We start from the raw sequence: 20,118 nt of genomic DNA, 5'->3' as shown, positions 1-20,118 counted from the left end.
TTTTTGAAATTTCTGATGCATAGTAACTATTAAGCTCTAGATATAATATGAAAACAAATTTGTAAAAACTTTCAACTTATTGTAAATAAGATATTTTTTGCATCATGAAAGAACTTGAAATACTGAAGTAGGCAAGTGTACATAAGAAGGAGCAGAGTGTTACCCCATGAATTAGGGGTGTGGTGAACATAGAACAAGACACATAGACTCAGAACACATAAGGAGAGAAAAATGTGTACTCACACATGTAATATGCTGCTTTCTACATTTCAAATTAAATCTTACTTTTTAATCAAGAAACCATATACACTTCATAAATACATCAGAGAATATTTAACTCTTTCATGTGCAATCTATTTTCACATTCTTGCTATACTGCTCATTTATCATTTACTAATTTCTGACATATTCACCCACAGTCACAATCATTTCTCATTTAGTGTATTTAAACTGTATTGAAACATGTACTGTATTTAAACACATTCTTCCTGTGTATTGATTTTAGTATTTCATGATGTGAATAATTTTCTATCAGATTTTTTTCAATGCCTATCAAATAGGCACATCAAGCAATATCTTGATTGATGGGTGACACAGTGTAAAAACTTTCTCATTTTTTTCACTTATAGGACACATTTTCTATTTCAACTTAAATAAGAGATTTCTTGCTGAAATACAAATATTTAGGAAGAGTATACAGATGTCACTGGGAAGTGATTTTCCATTGAGATATTTTGGCAGACTGAATCTTGCATAGTAATGTATTTTTCAATCTCGCTCCACGTTATACATAAAGAATATTAGGTAATTTTATGTCAGTAACAGAGAAAACTACATATAATTTATAAAGACGAGAGTTGGGTTTTGGGTGGTTGGTTGGTTTAGTTTGGTTTGGTTAGTTCAAAGTTCTGAAAGCCTACAAACATGATGATGATGGCATCTGCTCTGCATCATCTATGATCACGATGTGACTTTTCAGCATCATCTATGATCACAATTTGGAAGAGCATATCACTAGCGAGAAAGAGCAAATACAACTGTGATTGTATTAATTAGCCCAATGATAATGATGATCCCTCGTTACTTAGTTGCTCTTAAGGGTCTTCATTCTCAGTGTCTCAGGATGAGAATTATATTTCATCTGACTCTATCTAGAAGAGACCCTACATGCTTCCATCCTAGCAGTGAGTGCACAGAACATATTGCAGTGATAATATGTTTGATAGTATGAAAACAGCTTTACCTCTATTTTGACCACAAAATTCATGCTTAATTATATTAAACATACTTTATAATGTATTATCTAATTCTAAATCTATTTATTTAAAGCATATACTGCATTTTCTGTTGGGAGAGGGTCTTATGTACCCCAGGCTGGCTAGGTAGCTGAGGATGATCTTCAACTGTTAATTTTCTTGCCATGACCTATCAAACACTGGGATTATGGGTTTGCACTTCTATGCTTAGTTTTAAAAGGCTAGGAATCACGCCAGCTAGATAGGCACTATGTCAACTTAATTACATTGCCTATACCTGACTTAGGAAATTTTCATTACAAATTTACTTACTTGGTCCTTGAGATTCGTACTTTTAAAAAATCCCTTGTAATATACTACCAGGTGGATTTTAGATTCTCAATTGAGATTCAAAGATCTAAGGTGCAGATTAGGGATTTTTAATACTTTTATGCATGCCACACAGACACATACCCACAAAGAAAGATACACATGCAGACATGATGCACACAGACAAGACACACACATTTTTTGTGCCTGTTGATATTCAAACTTTTGAGCCAAACATGGGACTATATAGTTCATATGTATATATTATGTATGCATCATTTTAACTTACACAAACAGAAACATATGGAACCTAACATCAGAGAACTCTATGTAATGTTTCAGTGACAGCTCACTTTAAGTTATTACTCCTCTTTCCATTCAACTTTCCATGCTGAAATGCATAGATATCATCCTAGAAACATTTCAATTGCACAACTTTCAGACTATAGCATAAAACAAAATCAGAAGACCTTTTTCCTTTTCTGTTGAAAATGAAAGTAGATGAGAGGACAGTGGGAACCATCATTTTGTGGAACCATCAAAGAATGAAACTCAGGCGGGTGGTGGTGGTGGTGGTGGTGATGGTGGTGGTGGTGGTGGTGGTGGTACACGCATTTAATCCCAGCATATGGGAGGCAGAGGCAATCGGATCACTGATAGTTCTAGGCCAGCCTGGCCTACAAAGTGAGTCCAGGATAATCAAGGCTACACAGAGAAACCCTGTCTTGTAAAACAAACAAAAACAAAATAAAACAACAACAACAGGAAAAAAAAGAGTGAAACCCAAGTAAGGTAGTACATTAAAAACAGCAATGATATCTTCAAAATCAGCAACACTCCTTTACTGGGAAGGAGACACCCAAGAGAAACAGAATCTTAGAATGTCCCATCATATTGATCTTGTTTTCCCACCTGGAACAGCAAGATAAGACGGCAACACAAAATAATTCTCACATATCAAAATAAGTGGTTGCAATAAAGCCTGTATGTGACCCTGACAAAAAGTAGATCAAAACATTACAGTGGGATTATGCTCATTTGTAATTTTTAATAAAATTTAACACACACATGCAATATCAGATAATGTTTAGATACGTGGGTATATGTCATAATGCTTAGTTGGGGTTATGAATAAACATGTATCCATTATTGTGTCCCTATGTTGGAAACATTGTTCTGAGCCATTGAGTATATAGTACAGTACTGCTATCTGTGCTTATTTTATTTTACAGTAACACACCAGAACCTTGAGCTCCTGTATAACTTAACTGTGTCCATCAGTGTGCTTAGATTCAACCCACAAACACTCACAAATTTCTGTCACTCTCCCTCAACACTTCTCTGTGTATTTTCAAACTTACTGTTATGAAGTCCATTAATAATACTTCATATTATTGAAGACTTCAGTTGCTTTTAAATTTCTTTTCTTTTTTCCAGTCTCAAAGAAGTCCAGGTTTCTTTTATTTACTTTAATTTAATTATTTCTTCAGATTACATCTAAATTGTTATCTTCTCATTTGTATCCTCCCTTTCCTTCCTCCCTCCCGCTTTCACCCTATCCACCTTCCCTACATCTGTGACAAAAGGGGACATCCGCCCCCACCAAATGGTAACAGACTATCAAGTCTCATCTCGGTAGCTTGCTTGTCCTTTCTCTGAGTGCCACCAGGCTTCCCCACCTAGAAAAAGTGGTCAAATATGGGGCACCAGAGTTCATGTCAAGAGTCAATACCTGCTCTCCACACAGCTGTGGAGAATGTCATGTCCATTGGCTAAATCTGAGTAGGGATCAATGTCTACTGCATGTATTGTCTTTGGTTGGTGCAGTAGTTTGAGCAGACTCCCTGAGTCCAGACCCGCCCATCATGATGTTCTGATGTTCTTCTTGTAGGTTTCTAGGGCCCTCTGGATCCTTCTATTTCTCCATTCTCCCATACTTCTCTCACATAGAGTCCCAATAGGATGTCCTCACAACTATCCCAATCTCCTGGTAAGTGAAGACTTTCATGGGACATGCTTCTTGGGCTAGTGTCTAATTATAACTGAGTATATGCCATGTGAGTCTTTCTGCTTCTGGGTTAATTTACTCAGTATAATTATTTCTAGTTCCATCCATTTGCCAGCAAATTTCAGGATTTCCTTGTTTTTAATAGTTGAGTAGTATTCCATAGTGTAAATATCTCACAGCTTCTTTATCTATTTTTTGACTGAGGGACATTTAAGTTGTTTCCAGGTTCTGGCTATTACAAATAAGGCTGTTATGAACATGGGTGAGCATGTGTCCTTGTTGTGTGGTGGAGCATCTTTTGTGTTTAGTCCTAGAAGTGGAATAGCTGGGTCTTGAGGTAGGCCTATTCCAAGTTTTCTGAGAAAGGGCCAGATTGATTTCCAAAGTGGCTGTACTAGTTTGCACTCCTACCAGCAATGAAGGAGTGTTCCTCTCTCCCCACATCCTCGCCAGCATGTGGTGTCACTTGACTTTTTGATCTTAGCCATTCTGATGGGTGTAAGATGGAATCTCAGAGTCGTTTTGATTTGCATTTCTCTGATGACTAAGGATGTTAAACATTTCTTTAAGTGTTTCTCAGCCACTTGATATTCCTCTGTTGAGAATTCCCTGTTTAATTCTGAGCCCTGTTTCTTCATTGGGTTATTTGGCTTGGTGGTGTTTAATTTCTTAAGCTCTTTATACATTTTGGATATAAGACTATACTTTCAGAGATCATTTCTATAGTTCGCTTTTAAATTTTACGGCATATGTCTTTTTCATTCCAAGAAATTCTATTTGAGTTTTTAAAATTACTTTCGTCTCTTTGTTAAGTTTCTCTGTACAAGTACTAACACATTTCTGCTTTCTTTAATGTCATTCAAGTTCTTTAATATCTTGTTTTAAATCATCTGTCTGGAGACTAGAATATAACTCAGTGGTTAAGTTTTGCCGGACTTTAAAAAATAGTAATAATAATTATCATTATTGTTATAAATATAATTTAATTTACTTCTGTTTATATATAAAATAGATAAATTATTTATATAATCTTTATATTAATAGTTATTATTATTATAGCATTGTTTTTGTTCTTTTCATTGATATGATGTCTTAGACTTATGATTATGTGGTCAGTTTAGGCCATTGCATCTTCAATGTTAGGTGACTTCAACATTTTCAAAAGCTCTTGATCCTTATTTGCATTGATCAACATCTGGAGGATTAGATATGTTTCCCAGAATCCCTAATCTAGCTTCTTGGACCCTATTTTCCTCATTAAATGCATGAGTAATTTTACCCAGCTGTGAAGATCCTTGAAGTGTCCAATGCCTTAATGAAATGGAATTAAAATTGAATGGAATTAATAGCAATTGTTTTTCAGCTAATACTAGGGTATTTTATTAAACACCATTTACTTGGCAATGAATATTTAAATCTGGCTGCCATCTCACAGAACACAGCAAGGAAACCTGACAATCTCACAAACTCCTTCCTCAAGATATAGGAAAACAGTGCAAGTAGAAAAAGACATTTGTACTTGTAGTTTCTGTATCAAAAACATTATTTCCAAAGTTTGAAATTCCTCTGCTAAGCGGTGAAACCACAAAAGTTGTTACCTATGAAAGAAAGATAATCATGAACCGAAATATTGTTTTCTGTGTCTCAGAAAACTGAATAATAGAACAAGAAACTTGAGCCATTTTTTTTTCAAATCAATGTGGAGCAAAGGGAATTTTAAAATTCATTATTCATTTTAAACAAATATGAAACTCTCAGTTCCAGCTGGGACCAGAAAAGTTGAAAGCCAAATAGGGGAAAGGCAAGTTCTGTGATGTACACACTTCATTTGGAATCCAGATAAAGGACTATTTTAGGGGCAAATAGAACAGCTAAGTATAAAATGCTTAAAGTACTATCAATTGTTTTGAAGAAACAGAAGTCATTCCCAGAACCATCCAGCTAGAATTCTAGAGAGGCATGGCAGCAGGCAGCACCACAACCTTTGAAAAGTGTATAATTATATCAATTTCCTCTTTCTCTTTCTTCATTTATATCCCACCCTTGATCTCTCAAACCCATTGCCTCTTTTCCTTCAGTTGTCATTACTGATTAGGTTTGATAGTCTTCTCTGCCTTGTTGTATTTTTAAAGTGAAGCTCAGAATCTAGTACTCAATAGGTGATGAATAACCTTGTTTTAAATAAATTGATATCACATAAAGATTTGACCATACTGTTGAACCTTATATTAGAACCATCTTCAAATGAATTAAAGAAGGAAAGAAGAGTGAATTTATCTTAGAAAACATCAAGTATAGATTAAGTAGAAAAAAAATCTTCTGAAAATAATGATCATATAAGTTATTTTGACCACATCCCCTGGATGGGGAGACCTGGTGGCACTCAGAGGAAGGATAGCAGGCTACCAAGAAGAGACTTGATACCCTATGAGCATATACAGGGGGAGGAAGTCCCCCTCAGTCACAGTCATAGGGGAGGGGAGTAAGGGGAAAATGGGAGGGAGGGAGGAATGGGAGGATACAAGGGAGGGGATAACCATTGAGATGTAATATGAATAAATTAATTAAAAAAGTTATTTTAGGGTATATATTCTAAAGAGAGGAAATATGTCTGGTTTTCAAAATCCTCATTGAGTAATCTACAATATGATAGTTCAATATATTAAAATACATTGTACAAAAAATGTTCAAAAGCCAAGCACAGCACACACATGTAAAATACCAGGTTCCTGGTAAGCTGAGCCAAAAGGACTGTTCCAGCCAGGAGACCAGCCTAAGGCAAGCACGAAGACCTTAGATCAAAATAAAAACAAAAAGTTCAAGATATATTCTGTCAGAAAAAAAATGAATAACTCAAAAGGTACCCTAGAACTTCTCAAATATCTCACATCATCAGAGAACATTAGATAGGAATCAAACCAATCTTCTATACTGACACAAACATATTCAGACTACAAAAAGAACATGGAATAAAATATATATCTTCAAGAGCTTTTCTTTTTAAAATTGAATGAAAGAGAAAAGGAAAATATTTTAGATGGCAGAAGTTCAAAATAATTTCTTTTGTGTCAAAGAAGAATAGAGAAGGGAACTTTGCCTTCATCCTGGAATGTAACTTATAACTTAAAAATAACCACCTAACATTTAAGGAAAAGTGACTATAATTTCAATTTAGCCTTACTAGCTATCAAAAAAGATATAATCAACTTTATAAATAAAACTAAAATTTGAAATGTTCAAAAGTTGTCAATATGTTCAATAAAAAATAGTAGACTGCAAAAGCTGAATTAATCATTCATTATTAATTTATTTGCCAGAGAAGGCTTAATCTGCATCTCAAAATCCTTCATCTTGCTGCAAAACAAGTAACATCTATAGGTTTAATATTCTAATGTAGATATTCAATAAAATGTATGCCTGATGTATGATTAATTTAGCTATGCTAACAAGACATCTGCCTATGATTTTTGAAAGCACAGAGAAGTTTTTCTTTCCACTTTAAAATTAAATTTAAGCAAACAATAGTCCTCATTTGCTTGTATTTTCAGATGAAAGCTTTATTCTTCACCACTCTATTGTTTTGTGTAAGTTCATAGCCAACTTCAATAAAAAAAAATTATATTATCACAGAACTGAGAAAATTTTAGGACAACATGCTTGTAACAATTCTATAACAATTTTACTGTTAGTAGTAGGATCCAAGGAGAAAACATTGAGGATGCAATTGCTGTTCACAAAGAAAAGGAATTTTATTTCACTATAAAAAAGCAAAGATATAAAGGAGGAGAATCCTTCTTGAGGTACTCTCATCAGCATCATTTCCAAGAGGGGAAATATCCACATTCAAAGTCTCAGGCATTTCAGTGTCTGGCAAAATTTTCTAAAATTGGTTTTATAATAGAAAATAATGAAAGTTTCTAGTTTTTTTGGCCTATTCATTTTTAACCTGAAACTATTTTAACCATATGATGATGACATAGAAATTAAGTGAATTTGCATAATCATTTTGCAATCTGATATAATTTGCATTATATCTGTAAGATATAAAATACTTAATGTTGAATAAATACCACAGTACAATTGCCCACCATCCTGAATCTATTGCCTACACACCCAAAACTGATTTTTATGTTCTTTGTACATTATAGTCAGCTAACACCAGGGCCTTTGTTCTGTGCACATTTGTGTTTTAGTATAGATGAACTTGCTTGTGAATATATGTGTCGGGGTGGGGGGACAATTGTGTCAGAGGATACTTTTTTTAGGTAAATTATATTTGAAATTTAGTTTTATATATAAATAACATGCTAAATATGAGCCTTAAATAAATCTAATTTTATATGTTACCAATAGCTTGTGAATATATATTGGTGGTATCCTGAAAATTTTGTCAAGAATTTCCTAGATATGTGGGTTCCATTTATCACCACATAAAACATTTTTGCTTCCATAACCCTAGGTATTGTTTTTCAGGTGATTCTTTTTAATTTTTTTCAAACAGGGTTTTTTCATTGGCCAGGAACTTCACCCATGTAGGCCAGGCCAGCTGTTCAATAAATTCCCAGAGCCTATTTCTGCCTCCTATGTCCATATTACTAAAACTATAGAAGTACCATGGCGCTCAGCTTTTCACATGTGATTTGTGGGGATGAAATTCAGGCTCTCTAATTTTTGAAGCAAGCATTTTATCAATTGAGTCAATATCGCAACCCCCGGTAATTTATATTACATGTAACAGCATTTTCTCATAGTCATGGGTATAATCCCTGAATGAGAGAAACTAAGCCTATGTTAATTTACTGTTATAAACAATGCTGTGATAATAATCTCTCACTCAGAATAGTTAGGGAAAAACCCATTCTGAAGAATCTATAACCAAGAGCTAACAATCTATTAAAAAATGACATCACAATAGGACAACTTATCTTGTTGTCAGTTCTGGTTTATGGGATAACCATTTTGAAAAATAGATACTCACAAGTTAAAATGTACAATCAAAATATTTTGAAACCTCTAATTTTCAGATCTTACCATCTTATACTGTAGTTTTTAAACTTTTATACTATTTATTATCTAATTGTATTTTAAAGGATTAATCAGCTTAATATATTGGTTTATTAGCATGAAAAAAACCTTCATTTATCTTCATTAATTTATTTATTCATTTTACATCCTGATTGTAGCCCCTCCCTTCTCTCACACCAGTCCCACTGCCCCTCCCTCCCTTCCCCTCCTCTCTCCTCTATTACACAGAAAAGATGAACTCCTCTACCCATCCACGCCAGCTCATCAAGTCTTATCAGAACTGAGTGTGTCCACGTCCTCTCTGGACTGGCAAGGAAGTCCTGCCAGGGAGAAATTGATGAAAAAGCAGGCTGCAGAGTCCATGACAGGAACAGGCCCACTTCCCTTACTAGAGGGCTTACATGAAACCTGAACTGCCCATTGACTACATCATGGTCCAATCCATGCATGATCTTTGCTTGGTGGTTCAGCCTCAAGGCCATCTGGGGCCTGATTATTTGGCTCTGTTGGTCTTCTTGTAGATCTCTTGTTACCTCCAGATCCTTTTCTCCTTACCCTACTTTTCCACAGGACTCCCTACAAACTGGACAGGGGAATGAATCTCTGTGACAAGCTGGGGCCTAATTCAGGACAGACTTCTGGGAGGATCTCACAGGGACTCTAACTGAAATTCCTAATAGCAGAGACAATGAAGACTGAAGAGGATACCCTCTAACTAGACAATACTCCTAGTGGATAGAGAGGAACCCCAACCTACCAACAACATCTTTGACCCAAAACTTACCCTGCCTGTAAGGTATGCAGGGAAAACTATAAAGCAGATAGAACAGAGATTGAGGTAATGTCCACCCAATGCCTGGCCCAACCCAAGACCCACCTCATGGAAGAGAGTCAAACCCTGACACTATTAAGGATACTCTGTTATGCTTGCAGACAAGAACATGGCAGAGTTGTCCTTTGAGAGGCTCCACCAAACAGCAGTCCAAAACAGATGCCAAGACTCACAGCCAACTACTAGGTGAACATAGGGAGTCTTCTTTTATTTTTTCGTTTTTATTATGTTTCCTTTTTAACATATACATTTATATTATTAAACATGAATAAAACAAGCTACATACAGCAGGAAGAACCACAAGACAATCAGGAATTATATAAATGTTACATTCATAGTGATTTGGCTATTCGTATTTGACAAACTTGAAGTAAACCTCTTTCCTATCTTGTTTGGTCTAAGTTTCTCAACAAAAAATCAATGTCTATCATATCTCATCTCTATTAGAACATCTACTTTGATCTAAAAACATCTTAACCCCTAACCAACTAAGCTTAATTGCAAGACTAAACTATCTGATCTTCAACCACATCAGAAACACGAGAAGGAATAAAACTTAAGTACTTGAGTGAACCGGAAGTGTAGATTAGCAGTTTCCACAATAAAAAAAAAAAAAAATGTCGGAGACAATTTGCTGCCTGAACAGTCACCCAAAACTCTCTTTAACATTGGAACTTCATCTTCAGCCTTCTGGCCCAATATATCTGATAGTCATATTGGTGAGGCAGGAACTATTGAGGACTTGCTTATCCTGTCTTGGCAGATTTTGGCCATCCACTCTGTCTGCATCTAAACTTGCCCATTTTTTAAGGCAGAATTCTGTCTGTGGCAGAAATGAGGACATTTTGCCCAATGGCTTGTTTCCCACATTGGAAACCAACTCCATAAGGAGGTTCTTTGATGCTCATCATCTTCTTTGAGGCAGGCTAGGTGTTTCCAGCAGTTAACTTGTCCTGTTGTCAAAGAATCTTTAGAATAATAAAAACATCTTTAAATGCCATATTCTATTGGTCTCTGAGGCTTTTGAAGACCTTACTTAACTATTTTACCTTATGCATCTGTAGAATCATATCTGTCTTTTAGGCCTAGGACATATATGCTTGTGATAAAATTAGACTAGTATTTGACATGACCATAATTTGCATCAATATACAAAATTTTAAACATGCATCATTCAGAGATATTTCTTCCAGGCCATTAGTGTCCTGTAACATCTGCTCTGGCATCATTTTATCCACAGACATTTTGTTATATCTTCCTATTACTTTTACAAAAATAAAAGGATGCCTTTTCTAGCTTAGTTTATTTATTGTGATACTCATCTACCATGTTTTAATATATTATTTAATTTGAGTCAAAACCTAATAACTGTACATGTTTATGGAACAAAATGTGTTACTTCATCACATAAATATTATGGGCTTTTATTACATCATAATAATTGTCCACTCATCACTCACATATTTATTATATCTTAGCATTGAAACACTAACAATCTCTCTACTAGTTATTTTGAGAATATAGTTGTTCTCAGGCACCATTACTATAGAACATTAGGAGCTATTATTCCTGTCTGCATCCCTGGATCTTCCTTCATCCTTTCATCATATCCTTTCCCACATACCCTACCCAACCTACATTAACTACGATTAAATTCTCTCCTCTGTGACAAATAATTTTATATTTCAAATATAAGTGAGAATATACCGTATTTGGCTATCTTGATGTATTTTTCTAGCATGATAAATTCCATTTCCATCTCTTGTTTCTGTAAATATCACGGATTCATTTTTATGGTTGGATAAAACTTCAATTTTTTTTTGTGTGTCTATCACATTTCTTTAACACTTTGCTCATCACATTCAATGTAAGTTGGACATATATAATGAGTACCACGTTTAAGCTGCAAGAAAAGGAGCATTATATACATCTTCTCATCATGCTTATTCCCTTTGCTTGCATATATGGCATACATAGTGTCTTCTGTGTTATATTCTATCATATATCTTTTAATCTAGGAGACAAATTTGAATTTAATACTTCAAATTTTGTTGTGATTTTTTCCCAAGACAAGTTCTCTTCCTGTAGCTCTGGCTGTCCTGGACTTGCTTTGTACACTAATCTGGCCCTGAATTCACAGAGCTCCATCTACCTCTGCCTCCCAAAGTGTAGGGATTAAAGGCATGAAGCACCATGCCTGGTTATTTTGTTGTGATTCTTGAGCTTAATTATTTACTCATTTTAAATCTAGATTGCAGCCTTATCCTTATCTCTCTTCTCCCTTCTCCCCTTCTTCACAGAAAATGGAAGCCCCCACTAACAAACCCACCTAAGCAGATCAAGTTGCAGCAGGACTAAGTGCAACCTCTTCCACTGAGTTCAGACAAGGAATCCCAGTTAGGGGAAAGTGATCCACAATCAAGCAATGGAGTCCATGCCAGAGAGAAGTTCCACTGCACTTACTAAGGGACTCAATGAAGACCTAGCTGTCCATGTTACATAAATAAAGTCCATGCATGTTCCTTGATTGGTGCATCAGTCTCTATAAGAACTATGGGCCTCGTTAGTTAACTCTGTTGGTCTTCTTGAGGAGTTCTAGTCCACTTCAGAACCTGCTATTCCCCCTTTCTTCCACAAAACTCCCTAAGCTCAGCCTAATATTTTGCTGTGGATCTAAGCCTTTGTTTCATCCCAAAGCTGGGTGGATCCTCTCAGAGGACATTTATGCTAGGCTCCTGTCTGCAAGGATAGCTGAGCGTCACTGATAGGGTCGAGGTTTGGAGCTCTCCCAAGGGGTGAGTCTCAGGTTGGGTCAGCCATTCCTTCAATCTCTGCTCCATCTTTATCTCTGCATATCTTGTAAGCAGGGTAAATTTGTGGTCTAAGGATTTGTGGGTGGTTTGATCTCTTTGTGTATAGGAAGTGATACTTGTCTAGGAGGTGGCCTATTCAGTGTTTTAGGTATCTTGATTTTTTTTGTTTTCCATATGAAAATGACAACTGTTCTTTTAAGGTCTGTAGAGAATTGTGTTGGAATTCCATTGAATCTGCAGATTGCTTTTGGCAAGATGGACATTTTTACTATGTTAATCCTACCAATCCATGACAGTGAGAGATCATTCCATCTTCTGATATTTTCTTCAGTTTTTTTTCCTCAGAGACCTGAAGTTCTTTCAGACAGGCCTTTTACTTACTTAGAGTTACACCAAGATACTTTATATTATTTGTGGCTGTTATGAAGGATATTGTTTCCCTGATTTCATTTTCAGTCTATTTATCAATTATATACAGGAAGGATACAAAATTTTTAGTTGATTTTGCATCCAGCCACATTGCTGTAAGAGTTTTCTCATAGAAATTTTGGTGTCACTTATATTTACTATAAACTCATTTGTGAATTGTGATACTTTTATTTATTCCTTTCCAATTTGTGTCCTATTGATCTCTTCTAGTTTTCTTATTGTTCTGGCTAAGACTTCAAGTACTATATTGCTGATATATGGAAAGAGTGGGCAGCTTTACCTTGGTCATGATTTTAGTGAGATTAAGTTTCTCTTCATTTACTTTGATGTTGGCTATATGTCTTTAATTTCTTTATTTCTTTCCTGACATAATGGTCATTGCGTAGACAGTTTCCATGAGTTTGTAGGCTTTCTGTTGTTTCTGTTGTTATTGAAGTCCAGATTTAATCCATGGTGATCTGACAAAATGGAAAAGGTTATTTCAACTTTTGGTATCTGTTGAGGCTTGCTTTGTGACCTACTATATGATCAGTTTTGGAGAAGGTGCCATGAGGTACTAAGAAGATGGTATATTCTTTTGTGTTTGGATAAGAAGCTCTGTAGACATCTGTTAGGTCCATTTGATTCATGATATCTGTTTGCTTCATTATTTCTCTGCTTAGTTTCTGTCTCAATGACCTGTCCATTAGGGAGAGTGGGATGTTGAATTTTCCCACTATCAAATGTGTTGGGAGTCAAAAATCAATGTGTGATTAAACCTTAATAATGTTTCTTTTACAAGTGTGTGTGCCCTTGTATTCAGGGTATATGTTCAGAACTGAGATGTCATGTCGACGGATTTTTACTTTGATGAATATTACATTTCCTTCACCATATCTTTTGATTAATTTTAGTTGAAAGTCTATTTTACTAGTTATTAGAATAGCTATTCCAACTTGTTTCTTGGTCAGTTTGCTTGAAACCCCTTTTTCAAGCCCTTTACTGTGACATAATGTCTATTTTTATTGTTGAAATGTGTTTCTTGTTTGCAGCAGAATGAGGTGTCTTGGTTATACATCCATTCTGTTAGCCTGTGCCTTTTATTGGGGAATTTAGTTTATTGATGCTGAGAAATATTAATGACTAATGATGATTAGTTCCTGTTATTTTAATGCTGCCTGTGTTAGTGTGTGTGTGTGTGTGTGTGTGTGTGTGTGTTTTGTTTTTGCAGCAGTGGAACTATGCATTTCCTGTCTTGAGTATAGTTTACCTCCTTCTGTTAGCCTTTTCTGTTTAGTATCCTTTATGGCTGGATTTATGCTTAGGTATTGTTTAAAGTTGGTGTTATTATGAATGCCATTTTTCTACCTCTGTGGTTATTGAAAGTAGTCTAGACTGGGTTTGACATCTGCAGTCTCTTAGGGTTTGCAAGAAATTGGCCCAGACTCTTCTGGCCTTTAGAGTCTCTGATAAGAACCCATGTGTAATTCTGATAAGTCTTCCTTTATATGTGACTTGGCCATTTTCCACTGTAGTTTTTAATATTCTTTCTTTGTTCTGTACATTTAGTGTTTTGATTATAATTTGGTGGGGAAGTTTTCCTTCCAGGTCTAATCTATTTGCTGTTCTGTAAACCTCTTTTATGTTTATAGCCATCTCTTTTTTAGGTTCTGGAAGTTTTCATCTATGAATTTGTTAAAAATATTTTCTGGTCCTTGGAACTGGAAATCTTTTTTCTTTTATTCCTGTTATTCCTAGGTTTTATTTTTTTATATTGTCTCTGATATTTCTAGTATATTTTGGGTAAGTAATTTTTTAGATTTAACATTTTCTTTGACAGATGTATCAATTTTTTCAATTGTGTCTTTTATGCCTGAGATTCTCTCCCCCATCTCTTGTATCCTATTGTCCATGCTTATATTTGTAGTTCCCGCTCTCTTCTCTTGTTTTACATCTCTAATATTACCTCAGTTTGTGTTTTATTTATTGTTTATATTTATAGTTTCAGGTCTTAGACTATTTTGTTCATTTCCTTTACCTGTTTCTATTTTCCTGTATTTCTTTAAAGGATTTATTCATTTCCTCTTTAAAGGCCTCTTTCATCTTCAAAAAAGTTGACTTAAGATTAATTTTTTTGTGTTCAGTGGTGTTAAGATATCCAGGGCTTGTTGTAGTAGGATTGATGGGTTGTGCTGTTGCCATTTTGTCCTGGCTCCTCTTGGTTGTGTTTTACTCTGGCCTTTAGCCATTTGGTTGTCACTAGTGTTGTCTGGTTGTTCTTGGTGCCTGCCGGGCTTCTTGGGAAGGCAAGAAGAGCCCAGGGCTGGAAACTGGGTGTTCCTGGGGACTGAAAACTCTCCTCATGATGGAGGTTTTGGAATTGGGCTGGAGGCTGAATCTTAGGGAATAATAGCCTTAAACTTTCCTATGCTTGCTATGTTCCAGTTGGACCCAAAAAGGGGGCATTGGTATGAGTGTGGGGCTCTAACTTTGATAATCTTGACTGTATACAGGTATAGTCTGGAGACTAAGAAGCCAGAGGCTGAATGATCCTGGAGCCCAGGAGTTCTTATTGCTAAGGCTAATAGAGCTGCGTAGCCAGCTGCTGGGTCATCCTGCATGCTAGGAGCCCTCTTCAGGAAGTTGTATCGTACCAGTGTTCTAAGGAAAATACAGAACAGACATGGAAAATTTCCAGCCAGCATCAGGGATCACAATTGCTCCACAGTGACTCAGCTTAACTTTCTGCTACCCAGACATATTATGCACAGGTAGTGGCTATCTTGGAGAGCCCTTTTAATGTGACTTTTAGAACAAATTGTTTATTATAAATTTTCTGTCTCTGTTTAGATATTGTTGCAGTATATTTGATCACACTGTGATCACTAAGAATGTGTAATGGTAAAACCTCTTTCTAGTTGTGGTGTAGCTCAGCTATAGCACACATCTTTAGTGCTAAAACGTTATATTTATTATAAATAGGTAGTTGTGATGTGGCTCAGCCCTAGCACACACCTTTTATCCAAGAGCTTTCTATAAACAGGAATAAATAAAGTTAATCCTAGGACAAGAGGCACAGCAAGCAACCAGTTGACAGGCAATGAACATAAGTAAACACGGGAAGGAGGGACATTGATTTGAAGGGTATTTAAGTTAGCATGGAGAATGAAAAGGGGTTTTTCCTTCTGAAATATGAGCTGAGTAGGAAGGGCTTTATACCTCTGGGATGTCAGCTGAGTATAAAGGTCAGATGGATGTTTTCTCTGTTTCTCTCAGCTAGCAGGCATTCAACCCAGCATCTGGTCCTTGAGTTTTTATTGGAAAAATTGAACATTCAGGGTTTTCTTTCCCTATAGCAACAGACAGTCTAGTACTGTTTCTTCTCACAGATATATGAGATACAACCTTACAGATGTACTGTCTTCAACACTTGTAAATTTTTATCATCTAATGTGTCTTTTTTAAAATCAAAATCATTTCTGATTTTAAGTTTTCCAAGGTTATGTAATCTTATGCTCATTTTAGTATCTTAATCTATACGCTAACAGTTTCAAAAAGCCAATGAAAATGCTAAACACTCTGCACTGGAAGACATCTAAATAGATTTAGAATTTTAAGAATGTAATTTATTTATTTAATTCATAACTCTCATGAGACAAGATACTAGGATGGGAGGAAACATGCAAGGAATAGGGAAAACATTTCAGACAGAAGATAATAAAGTGACGGGGAATTACTAAAATACTGGCTAAGGTGTGATGCAAGAATAAAGGAATGCTGACAGCTCCCTATACAGCGTGTGAGTTCTCAGAGAAGGCCAGGACACAGACAGTTCTCAAAATAAAAAATTAAAATAAAAAGTGAATATTTTAATAAATGTTCAGTACCCTGAGCTTTCAGATAGATGTAAGTTAAAACCACTTTGAGAATGTGCATCACCCCAGTTAAAATCTATGCCAAGTAAGTGATGACAAATAGCTGGCAAGGAAGTGGGAGAAAAGATTGTTCACTGTTAGAGGAAGGGAAATTAGCACAACCAGAAGGAAAGTCAGCATTAAGGCTTCTGCGATGACCGAAAGCACAGCTCCTGTGTGTTCCATCTATATCACTCCCTAGCATCTCCCTGGCAGACTCTATATTACACTACGGAAATGCTGCCACATCCATGTTTATTGCTACTCTTCTCACAATAGCAAGAAAATGCAGATGTCCATCAAATGGAGAATGGTTAGTGAATATATGGTACATACACATAATTGAATTTTGTTCAGTCGTAAGGAAAAGGAAACTAGGAAATTCATAGGACATTGGATCGAATGAGAAAATATTATATTACACAATGTAAACTGGGCCCAAGTTGCCATCTACTACCTGTTCTAGCTCATATGCACACCATAGCTTCTACGGTTAAATATATGTTTCTATGCAGGGATAAATGTGGCTAAATACCACAAATTTCAAGGAACTCAAGGCCCTTGGATCAAATGGTGTTATCTGGAGGACTAAGGCATGCACAGCCATCATGGAGATACATAGGTAGCATATGTGTGGTTTTCACTTTATCTTTCTTTGTAACATCCTTGCACATCTCCAGGGATAAACCTGAGTAGGTAAAGGGATCAAATAGAGAAGAATACAGATACATGGACAGAAATGCTGAGACCTGGAGAAGCCGCAATATCAGGGAAGCTCAGAGTGTTTACTATATATTATTGAATAGGGAGGTGAGGCTATTACATAATCTGAAAAAGGGTGTGGGTTATTGCATACAGAAAAAAGGAAACCTGGTTATTATCTACAGATGAATGAGGAAGTAGGTTTAGCTAATCTTCGTAGAAGCAGTTTATGTAGGGGAGCAGTTATCAGACAGTAAATATCTGGGAGGGAGGGGTGGGGAAAAACTATGATGGACACTTTCTGCACACATTACCAACATCAGCACATAGACTAGAGGAAAACTTTGCCATACCTTCGAGGCTCATGCCAAAGGGAGGTCTTTCCCATTTTCCTATGCATCTAAGGCTTTAGTCCTTGACAAAGCCTTTCTTGTGTCTAAAGCATACATTCACTCAGGACTTTACTCACTTAGAGTTTCCTTTGTTCCACTCAAGTCCTATTACTTGATCAATTTGATCAATCAAGTTCAGAAAGGTCTGCACCCTTTTCTCTTGTGTCTCTGTCTCTGTCTCTGTGTCTCTGTCTCTGTCTCTGTCTCTCTCTCTCTCTCTCTCTCTCTCTCTCTCTCTCTCTCTCTCTCTCTCTCTCCCTCTCTCTCTCTCTCCCTCCCTCCCTCTCTCTCTCTCTCCCTCCCTCCCTCCCTCCCCATCACAAACACAGAGACACAGATACACACATTTTATTTTCAATATATTATCAATAGTGGCCATAGATTTGAGATATTTACAGTAAAAAATATTGACTACTTCTACTTTAAATGATAGTGATTCTATTCCTTGTATTGTATTCCGTGGAAATTTACTACTAGAAAAATAGCCAATTGCGTTTATTTTTAAGTCTCAGGGATGCTGAAGGATATTGTTATAAATAGTACTTCTCTTTAACACAGTCCTGGCCCATGGGACGATTCGAACCAAGGTTCACCTGAAAGAGGGAGCGGGAATTGAAAGTGGGGTACAGAGACATGAGAAGTCAGTCTGGACATTTCTGATCAAGACTACTTTTAGAGAGGACAAGTAAGACTTTATATAGCAAGGTCAATAGGATCTATTCTGATGCCTCTCTCCTTAGATCCCAAGGCAAGAAGAACACAATGGTCCCTATAAGAAGTTCCTATTACTGAGTAGCTCTATGAAAAGATTTCCTTAACCCTCTGGTTGTTTCTTAGTAGGGACTTCCCTACTCCTTTCAAAGGTAAATAGTCCAAGAATGGCCTGGAACACAAAGTCCTCCTCCAGCAAAGCTCAGCAACTGGAAGCTCACAGCTTGCAGCCTAAGCAGGGGATTTCTGACATGGCAGAATTTAGCATGGCTCCCCGCAACACAGTCAATATAATAGTTCTCATATTCAATTTAGTTCAAAAGTATAATAAATACCAATAAGTTATAAATAGAAAATTTGATATTGACCAATAAAACATAAGTTATAAACAGCAAACTCTATTTTGACCAACAAAGCATATTAGTATATTTCCTGAAACCTCTAAACTCTAACCTTATAAATGACACAGATTATTCTATGAGCCTTGTATTTTTCTCTATGCAGCATTGTTTCATCATTTGTAGTTCTGTTCTTCTCTCCCAGTGATCACATTACTAATTCATTCAAGTGTACTTAATTCACTTGTTTTCATTCTTAGTCTGGGCTTTACTTCCTCTTACAAATTTCTATTCTTTTATAACACTGTTATGATTTCACAGTTTTAGAAAAGCAATTTTCTGAAACAAATGAGAGATTTACATTGTCTGCTTAACAATGGAAAGGCAGACAGTAGCTTCTGTTCTTCGTTCCTGACATGATGCCTTTTCAACTCTGCTTAGCATGGTGATGTTTTTCTACTGCAGACTGCAAATCCTCAACTAATTTGTTGTCCACAATCATCCTTTCTTTTCCTCTGTCTCCTGAATATCTAGACACTGGAGAGCAATCTAACATACCTTTATTGGTTCTCCTGTATACTCCACTCTACATCTGGGTAACCACATGTGTGATGAATCCATGCTTATCTGCTTCCTTTATATATAATATATACCTATATATATGAAAATACTGCATCTGAATAATATTAAAATGTATTATTATTTGATATGTTCATAGTGAAATATTAATGTGGATTTCTTTAATCTCTGTGCATAAACATAGTATTATTTTATAGGGCTTAAGAATTCTGAATATTCTGTTCAGGAAGTTGTCTCCTGTGCCAATATGTTCCAGGCTCTTCCGTGCTTTTTCTTCTAAGTGACTTAGTGTCTCTGGTTTTATGTTGAGGTCTTTGATCCACTTGGATTTGAGTTTTGTGCAAAGTGACAAATATGGGCCCAATTGCATTTTTTACACATAGGCCTCCAGTTAGACCAGCACCATTTGTTGAAGATGCTATCCTTTTTCCATTGAATGGATTTTGCTTCTTTGTCAAAAAAATCAAGTGACCATATGTGTGTGGATTCATATCTGGGTCTTCGATTCGATTCCACTGATCAACCAGCCTGTTGCTGTGCCAGTACCATGCTGTTTTAATTACTGTTGCTTTATAGTGTCCATCAGTAGAAGAATGGATAAAGAAACTGTGGTACATATACACTATGGAATACTACTCAGCTATTAAAAACAAGAAATTCCTGAAATTTGTGGATAAATGAATTGAGCAAGAAATGATCATAATGAGTGAGTTAACCCAGAAGCAGAAAGAATCAAATGGTATATACTCACTTATATCTGCATACTAGCCCAAGGGGCATGTCCCACGAAAGCCTTCACTTACCACAAACTGGGACAGAGGGGAGGACATC

The sequence above is a fragment of the Acomys russatus genome, chromosome 13, assembly GCF_903995435.1.
Source record: "Acomys russatus chromosome 13, mAcoRus1.1, whole genome shotgun sequence".
NCBI lineage: Eukaryota > Metazoa > Chordata > Mammalia > Rodentia > Muridae > Acomys > Acomys russatus.
This window is presented reverse-complemented; position numbering follows the sequence as displayed.